This window comes from Triticum aestivum, chromosome 6D (genome assembly GCF_018294505.1).
Source record: "Triticum aestivum cultivar Chinese Spring chromosome 6D, IWGSC CS RefSeq v2.1, whole genome shotgun sequence".
Classification (NCBI taxonomy): Eukaryota; Viridiplantae; Streptophyta; class Magnoliopsida; order Poales; family Poaceae; genus Triticum; species Triticum aestivum.
The window spans coordinates 457396459-457406391 of NC_057811.1; positions in this window are offsets into that span (position 1 = coordinate 457396459).

Sequence of the window (9933 nt, forward strand, 5' to 3'; positions counted from 1 at the left end):
CCAAGTCCAATTCGGCCTCCTCCCTTGTGGGGGGCGCACCAGCCCCTTGTGGGTTGGTTAGCCTCCCTCCTATGGCCCATAAGTCCCATATCTTTCCCCGGGGGGTTCCGGTAATCTCCCGGTACTCCGGAAAAATGCCCAAATCACTCGGAACCATTACGATGTACAAATGCAACCTTCCAATATATGAATCTTTACCTCTCAACCATTTCGAGACTCCTCGTCATGTCCGTGATCCCATCCGGGACTTCGAACAAACTTCGATACATCAAATCACATAACTCATAATACAAATCGTCATCGAACATTAAGCGTGCGGACCCTACGGGTTCGAGAACTATGTAGACATGACCGAGACACCTCTCCGGTCAATAACCAATAGCGGAACCTGGATGCTCATATTGGCTCCAACATATTCTACGAAGATCTTTATCGGTCAAACCGCATAACAACATCCGTTGTTCCCTTTGTCAACGGTATGTTACTTGCCCGAGATCCGATTGTCGGTATCACCATACCTAGTTCAATCTCGTTACCGGCAAGTCTCTTTACTCGTTCCGTAATGCATCATCCCGCAACTAACTCATTAGTCACATTGCTTGCAAGGCTTATAGTGATGTGCATTACAGAGAGGGCCCAGAGATACCTCTCCGACAATCAGAGTGACAAATCCTAATCTCGATCTATGCCAACTCAACAAACACCATCGGAGACACCTGTAGAGCATCTTTATAATCACCCAGTTACGTTGTGACGTTTGATAGCACACTAAGTGTTCCTCCGGTATTCGGGAGCGAGTTGCATAATCTCATAGTCAGAGGAACATGTATAAGTCATGAAGAAAGCAATAGCAACAAACTAAACGATCATAGTGCTAAGCTAACAGATGGGTCTTGTCCATCACATCATTCTCTAATGATGTGATCCCGTTCATCAAATGACAATATATGTCTATGGTCAGGAAACTCACACTAGTAGAAAAAGGGTCATCTGTCCCGGTTGGTAAGGGCCTTTTGTCCCGGTTTTTGAACCGGGACTAAAGGGTCGTTACTAATGCCCTAGCCCTTTAGTCCCGGTTCTTACACGAACCGGGACAGATGGGCCTCTACGTGGCCGGTGCGGCGAGCCCAGGCAGGAGGGCCTTTGGTCCCGGTTGGTGGCACTAACGGGGACCAATAGGCATCCACGCGTTAGCATTTCAGGGGCTGGTGTTTTTGTTTTTTTGAAGGGGGGGTTGGGGGTTTTGGGGGGTTAATTTAGGTGTTTCATATATTGTGTTAGCTAGCTAATTAATAGAGAGAAGTGTCCTCTCTTATCTCCGTGCTTGGTCGACGCTACGTACTATATACGTATAGAGAGGACTAGACACGCTAGCTAGTAAGAAAATGAAGGAAACAGAAGATCGTCATGAACATATGCATACAGAGAGAAGTGATATCGACCACCTCTCCTTCTCCGAGAGATTGGTCGAACAACAAGTTCTCGTATATCTATCCGACACTACCTGCTACATATATACAATAATTATCTCTTACAATATAATCTCCTAATTATATATGAACACAGGGTCCACATAGTATTCTCCGTTTTCAGCGATCACGTGGTCAAGGAAAAATGCTGCAAATTCCTCTTGAATTGCTCGCATACGATCTGGTGCTAGGAGTTCATCCCGCATCAGAAAGATCTAAATTGAAGAAGGGGGTATATATATATATATATATATATATATATATATATATATGAATAAATGAAACTCAACACAAATGATGGTAATAAAATAAAATTGTGAATATTATTGCTTATGCACTTCATATTGTTCGTCAGAGTAGCCCCGCTCACAGGTCGTGTGGCGGATGGACTCGCAAACGTAGTATCCACAGAAATCATTCCCTTGTTCCTGCCACAACCACTTTACAAGAAATAGAGGTTAATCAAACTGATAAGCAAGCATGCTAAATGGTATTGATGAAACTAGCGCTTGAATCACTAGGAGATGCGCGGAACATGCTACTATAGTACTTACTTTCGGGTGTCTAAATTACAGCTTCTTCGGCAGTCCCGGAGCTTTTTTCGTGAATTTTCTCCAAACCCTGCCAGACAAAGAAAACAATTACTTGATATCAGGAAATGAACAAAGTTGCTGATATGGTGGATAATGATTGTAAGTGCATCTAGTGCCCCTTAGTGATTTTGGTGTATTGAAGACTTATAGGTTAAGGGACTAATGCGTTTGTGAGTGTACACAGATCTATAAGTCTATGAGGAGTTTGATAATTACAGAGAAAGTCGACCCCTAAAAATGAAGTTCTTCGACTGAAGACTTTGGATTTCTGAAGACTTTCTGAAGACTTTGAAGGTGAAGAAATTGGTGTGACCTTGAAGACTTGGTATTCATTTGAGGAATATGAAGCGTGAAGACTTTTGTTTTCGCAGTTTCATTTTCTCTTTCTTGAGTCATAGGAAACACCGTACTGTTAAAGGGGGACGAGGAAATACTAAGGAAAATTTTCCATGTGATGCTCAACTCAAAATCCTACACCTACCAATCCCTTCGAGTGAAGCCATTGGAAATCTCATACAGTTCAGTCATATTCTTCAGTGACAGAGACAAAGTTCTTCTGGTCTCTGAGGAATTTGTTCTGACTGAGGAGTTAGGAATTCGCCAGTGCGGATTGCCTACACAGTGAGGAACATGATAGCCCTGAGGAATTTGAACCTCAAATTTCCGACCGTTGCTGTGTTATGCGCCAGCTGTCCCAAAATATCTACCCACCTAACGGTCATATCATTGAAGGGCATTTATGTCTTATCATGCGGGCTGCTCCCTAGGCTATAAATAGCCGCCCCCTACAACCACTAGCTGGTTGGCTGCTCCAAGAGAAACTGACACTTGTCATTTGAGAGCATCCCATCCTCCGAGGACTTTGAGCGAAAATCATCAAGTGAGGAAAAACCCCAAACCCAAACACCTACAAACCCAAAGTGATTGAGCATCACTAAAGAAATTGATCCTGCGTGGATCTGACGCTTGTTACCTTTGAAGACTGTGCTTCTTCCAGACGGTTAGGCGTCATGGTCTAGAGCATCCAAGAGGAAATTCTGGATCGCCGAGTGACCGAGTTTGTGAAGGTTCGGAAGTCACCTGAAGACTTACCACGAGTGATTGGGCGAGGTCTGTGTGACCTTAGCTCACGGAGAATACGGTGAGGACTAGGTGTCCTGGACTATGTGTTCAGGACTGGGTGTCCGGGACTGTGTGTCCTCAGGTTTAAATACCTAGCCGCTCCAACCAGATGTACAACTGAGACAACAGTTGGAACTGGTCTACCAAATCATTGTCTTCACCGAGCTTACTGGTTCTATTTCCTCAACTCTTTCATTTCCTCATAACTGTGTTGTGCACTTGTTCATATCTGTGTTTGAAGACTTTGACTGAAGACTTTCTCAATTTCCTCAGTTCAATTTCTTCAGTCTGTTTGTCTTCATCCTGTGTTATCCCGTGTTTACGCTTTCTGTACTCTATGCTTGTTTTCATTTCATCATGATGACTATGCTTGTGTTCTGCTATGAATACTTTTGAGTACCTATTCCGCTGCAAGTAGTTCTTTGCTAAGGAATTTCCTCACCCACAATTTCCTCAGTGAAGAATTTATAAAAACGCCTATTCACCCCCCCTCTAGTCGATATAACGCACTTTCAATTGGTATCAGAGCAAGGTACTCCCTTGTTCTGTGTGATTTTGGTTTAACCGCTTGGAGTTTTAGTTATGTCGACCGCAGGTATGATCAAGGTCTCTGATGGGTGTCCTACCTTCGACGGGACGGACTACCCCTACTGGAAGAATAAGATGCGAATGCATCTTGAGGCAATTGATAACGATCTCTGGTATGTTGTGGAAAAAGGTGTTCCCTCTGTCTCACCCTCACTGAACGCTGCCGATGTGAAGAGATTCAAGCAACTCGATTCTCAAGCGAAGAATATCATATGTGGCCATCTGAGCAAAGGACAGTATGGATGAGTGAGTGCTTTGGAAACTGCTAAGCTTATCTGGGATAGGCTGTCCAAAGTAAATGAAGGAGTCTCAACACAGCGTGACTCTCGAGTTGATGTTCTTCGCAATCTCTTCAACCGCTTCAAAAGACTCGACAATGAGAATGTTCAACAAACCTTCGATCGCCTCACTGACATCTCAAATGAGCTTCAAGCATTTGGTGCCACTGACATCACCGACCACAAGGTGGTGAAGAAACTGCTGAGATCGCTTGATTCCTCATTTGATACTCTAGCCTTGATGATACAAGAGCGTGCTGATTACAAGTCACTTGATCCCGCTGATATCCTCGAAAGTCTAAACACTCATGAGTTCCAGCTTGCTGAAAATAGAGATCTCTATGGTTCGAGCTATGGCAGATCACGTGCACTGAAGGCCAAGGCAGTTTCTGAGTCTGAAGATGAAGACTCTGAAAGCAGTCTTGGTGATCCTGAAGAACTGAGCCATGATCTAGCACTGCTTGTGAAGAAATTCCAGAAGCTCTCAAGACGTGGTCGCTTTGGAAGACCCTCAAGGAGCAATGATTCCTCATCCAGTGACTACAAGAAGAGGCTTTGTCACAAATGCAGGAAACCAGGACACTACATTCAAGATTGTCCTCAGTGGGAAAAGGAATCAAAGAAGAAGAAATACAAGGATTACAGTTCCGATGATATGAAGAAAAAGAAGAAATCCTCAAAATCTTCATCATCAAAATCCTCAAAGTCTTCATCTCACAAGAAGAGTAGCTCCAAGAAGGCTCGGGCATTCATTGGCAAGGAAATGGACTCTGAGGCTGAATCTGAAGAAAGTGAGGAAGAGGAAGCATCTGAGGATTCCGAATCCGGTGTGGAGATCCTAGCCCTCGCTACTGCATTCGTCAGCAAGTCTATCTTTAACTCTGAAGAAAATGACCTCACCAACAAGGTTGATGAAGGCAATGATGACTACGCTCCCACCTATTGCTTCATGGCAAAGGGTGCCAAGGTACTCAAATATGCCTCATCTGAATCAAGTGAAAATGAATCTGATGAAAACCTTAAGCCTAGCTATTCTAAACATGCTAAGATTGCTGTGAAACAACAAAGGGCCCTTGAAAAGGTTCAAAACATGCTAGACAAGAGTGATGATATGTTCGGTGAAGAAATGGATCGCACTAAAACCTTGACTGAAAATCTTCAGAGACTTCAGACTAGGTATGACAACCTTCAAGGTCATCATAACACTCTTTTGTCTGATCATGAGAAGCTTTCTTATGAATTTCTTCAAAGAAAGCAAGATCTAGAGAAGCTAAAAGTGAGTTATGAAGATCTTCAGAAGGAGCGCAATTCATTACTTGCTCAACAAATCAGCGCTGCTCAGGAAGAATTTGTTCCTCCATGTTTGAAATGCATTGAACGTGAATCTGCTAATTCTTCACCTGAATGTTCAAATGCTCCTAATGCTACAAATTCCTCAACTGTCTCTGCAATCATTAATTCCTCATCTGAGGACATTGCTAGTATCACTAACGATGCAGGGCTGAAGGAATTGTACATGAGAGGCATGTACAAAAGTCTCAAAGGGCATCAGACTCTTTGTGATGTGCTTAAAAAGCAGATCCTCAACAGAAACCCTAGGAAAGAGGGTATTGCCTTTGAGATAAAACTCAATGCTGATGGTACATATTGGAAGCCTGAGCAGTACCCCAAAACCTCATGGGTTGCTGCAAAGGGACCTCCAGTTGATCCATCTAACTTATCTGGCTTTACATGTGAATCTCCTCATTCTTCTGATGAGTCATTTGACTCCAACTATAAACTATTCAAAAATCAGAATGGTGAAGTATTTGCTAGATATGTTGGCACTAACTGCAGGAACGGTTCTCCTATGAAGAAAATCTGGGTTCCAAAAGATGCCTTGAAAGTCTTCAGGTGAATGTCCTCATGACACCACCTGTGAGGAATATTTCTGATGAGTCATTTGACTCCAACTATAAACTGTTCAAAAATCAGAATGGTGATGTATTTGCTAGATATGTTGGCACTAACTGCAGGAACGGTTCTCCTATGAAGAAAATCTGGGTTCCCAAAAGATGCCTTGAAAGTCTTCAGGTGAATGTCCTCATGACACCACCTGTGAGGAATAAGAACCCCATATCAAATTCTTCATATGGATCAAATTCCTCAAGAGGATCAAAGTCCTCATATGAACATCATCGTGCTAACAACTCTGTTTCGCAGGGAGGAGCCAAGGGCTATGAATATGAGCATTATTCTTCTAATCATTATGTTCATAAGTCCTCGAAGAATTTCTCTGCTTATTCATATGCTTACCCTAACTTCTCTTATGTGAAATGAAACGGATTGGCTTCTATGCCACCTTTCTCATATGGAGCTCGTAGAGTGATGAACTCTTTGCCACCCCTTCAGATGTGGGTGGTGAAGAAAAAGAACTAATCTCTTCTGCATGGTCAGGTCTCCAGACGTACTTGAACGTCTGAAGAATTTGCTGGAGACCTGAAGTTTGCCTGAAAGGACGCAGGCTAATCATGAAGAAATGAACTTTCATTTCTCACGTCCTCATACTGCTTTATCTATTCTATTGCTTGATGAAATTGATCTGATGAATTGATGTCATATTCTTCACTGATGAAGTATATGAAGTTCGTAAGCTGCACTAATTCATCTGCAGGATGATCAACCCAAAGCCACTGAGTGGGTCCTCGATAGTGGATGTACAAATCACATGACTGGTGACAAGAATCTATTGATTGATGCTCCCTTATCACCATCGCATCTGAAGCATATCATCTTCGCTGACAAAGGCAAAAGTCAGGTATTGGGTCTAGGTAAGGTTGCGATCACAAAGGATCGACACATGGACAAAGTCATGCTTGTCGAGTCCTTAGGATACAACCTCATGTCTGTCTCAATGCTTTGTGATCTTGATATGGTAGTTGTCTTTGGCAAGTATCGTTGTGTTGTGGTTATGGAAGCTGACAATTCCAAAGTCTTCGAAGGCTTTAGGAGAGGAGACTTGTATATTGTTGATTTCTCTACAGGACCGCAACCAGCCGTGTGCCTACTTGCAAAAGCTTCAGAAGGATGGCTATGGCATCGACGACTTGGTCATGCAGGCATGAGGAATTTGCACACGCTTGCGAAGAAGAAGCATGTCATTGGCATTGAGAATGTCAAATTCCTCAAGGATCACCTATGTGGAGCTTGTGAAGCTGGAAAGATGACCAAGGCTAAGCATCCAGCGAAGACTATCATGACCACTACTCGACCATTCGAATTGCTTCACATGGACCTCTTTGGTCCTAACCATTACTCAGCTGTCACAAATGACGCATCTCTCTATGGGCTTGTTATTGTTGATGATTACTCTCGTTACACATGGGTACACATTGTTACTTACAAACATGAAGTGCAGGAAGTCTTCAAACGATTTTCCTCGAGGGCTTCAACCAACTTTGGTGTGAAGATCAAGCACATCAGAAGTGACAATGGAACTGAGTTCAAGAATTCTGGTCTTGATGACTATCTTGATGAACTTGGTATTACTCATGAGTTATCTGCTCCTTACACTCCTCAGCAAAATGGCGTCGTGGAGCGCAAGAACAGAACTCTTGTTGAGATGGCTCGCACTATGCTTGATGAGTACAAGACGCCTCGTCACTTCTGGATTGAGGCAATTTATACTGCGTGCCACATCATCAACAGGGTATATCTTCACAAATTCTTCAAGAAGACTGCCTATGAACTCCTCACTGACAAGAAACCCAATGTGAGTTATTTCAAAGTCTTCGGTGCTAAATGTTGGATTAGAGATCCTCATCACAATGCTAAATTTGCACCGAAAGCACATGAAGGTTTTATGCTTGGTTACGGAAAGGACTCGCACACCTACAGAGTCTTCAACACCGTTCTTCACAAGGTTGTTGAAACTGTAGATGTGCGGTTCGATGAAACTAATGGCTCGCAAAGAGAGCACCTACCCTCTGTGATAGATGAACCAGCACCTGAGGAAACTATCAAGTTCAAGGCTACTGAGGATGTCATTCCTACCGAAGAATCTGCTGAAGAATTCATTCCAGAACGTGAAGAACGTCGAGCTAATGCACCTGAAGAAATTGCTGAAGAAAATGGTGCTGAAGAAAATGCTGATCAAATTCCTCGACGACAACCTACTCATCCTCGCGTTGCAAAAGAAGTGCAAGTTGAGAAGATCATCGATGACATTGAAGCACCAGGTCCTCTCACACGCTCAAAAGCTTCACATTTATCTAACTTTTGTGGGCACTATGCTTTTGTCTCTATCTCAGAGCCCACTAAGGTAGATGAAGCATTTCTGGAGCCTGAGTGGATTCAGGCCATGCAAGAAGAATTACATCAGTTCGAGCTCAACAACGTTTGGGAACTGGTCAATCGTCCAGATCCTCGCAAACACAATATCATTGGCACAAAGTGGATCTACCGCAACAAGCAAGATGAAAATGGCCTTGTGGTGAGGAATAAGGCACGGCTAGTAGCTCAAGGCTACACACAGGTTGAAGGAATTGATTTCGATGAAACTTTTGCACCTGTTGCTAGACTTGAAGCTATTCGCATATTACTTGCTTATGCTAACCATCATGATATCACTTTATATCAAATGGATGTGAAAAGTGCATTCCTCAATGGTAAGCTTGAGGAAGAAGTATATGTTGCTCAACCCCCAGGTTTTGAAGATCCTAAGCATCCTGACAAAGTCTTCAGACTAAATAAGGCCCTCTATGGCCTCAAGCAGGCCCCTCGGGCGTGGTATGATACTTTGAAGGAATTCCTCATGAAGAAAGGCTTCAAACCCGGTTCACTCGACCCTACTCTTTTCACTAAATCATATGATGATGAATTGTTTGTATGCCAAATATATGTTGATGACATCATCTTTGGCTGTACTGACCAACGTTATAGTGATGAATTTGCCTATATGATGAGTGAAGAATATCAAATGTCTATGATGGGAGAGTTGAAATTCTTCTTAGGTCTTCAAATTCGTCAACAGCGCAATGGCATATTCATATCTCAGGAGAAATACCTCAAGGATGTACTGAGGAAATTCGGCATGCAAGATTGCAAAGGCGTCAAAATTCCTATGCCCACAAATGGCCATCTGTGCACTGATGAAAATGGTATTGACTTCGATCAAAAGGTATACCGCTCCATGATTGGTTCTTTATTGTACTTATGTGCATCTAGGCCAGATATTATGCTTAGTGTTTGCATGTGTGCCCGATTTCAAGCTACACCGAAGGAATCACACCATAAGGCTGTGAAGCATATTCTTCGATATCTAGCTCACACACCAACACTAGGATTATGGTACCCCAAGGGCTCGGCTTTTGATCTCGTTGGATATTCTGACTCTGACTATGCTGGTGATCGTGTGGATCGCAAGTCAACATCTGGTACATGTCATTTCCTCGGACGATCTTTGGTCTGTTGGTCCTCGAAGAAACAGAACTGCGTATCACTGTCTACTGCTGAAGCTGAGTACATTGCTGCTGGTTCTTGCTGTGCTCAATTGCTGTGGATGAAGCAAACTCTCAAGGACTACGGCGTCAACGTGAAGAATGTGCCTCTCTTCTGTGACAATGAGAGTGCCATCAAGATTGCTCACAACCCAGTTCAGCACTCAAAGACAAAGCACATTCAGATTCGTCATCATTTTCTTCGCGATCATGTGTTGAAGGGCGACATTTCTATTGAGCATGTGAAGACTGAAGAACAGCTAGCCGATATCTTCACAAAGCCCTTGGATGAGAAGAGATTTAGCAAGTTGCGGTGTGAGCTAAATATCTTAGAATCTTCGAATGTTCTTTGAAAAGGACACTCATCCTAACACTTATGCAAAATTGATGACTTAGATGTGCAACA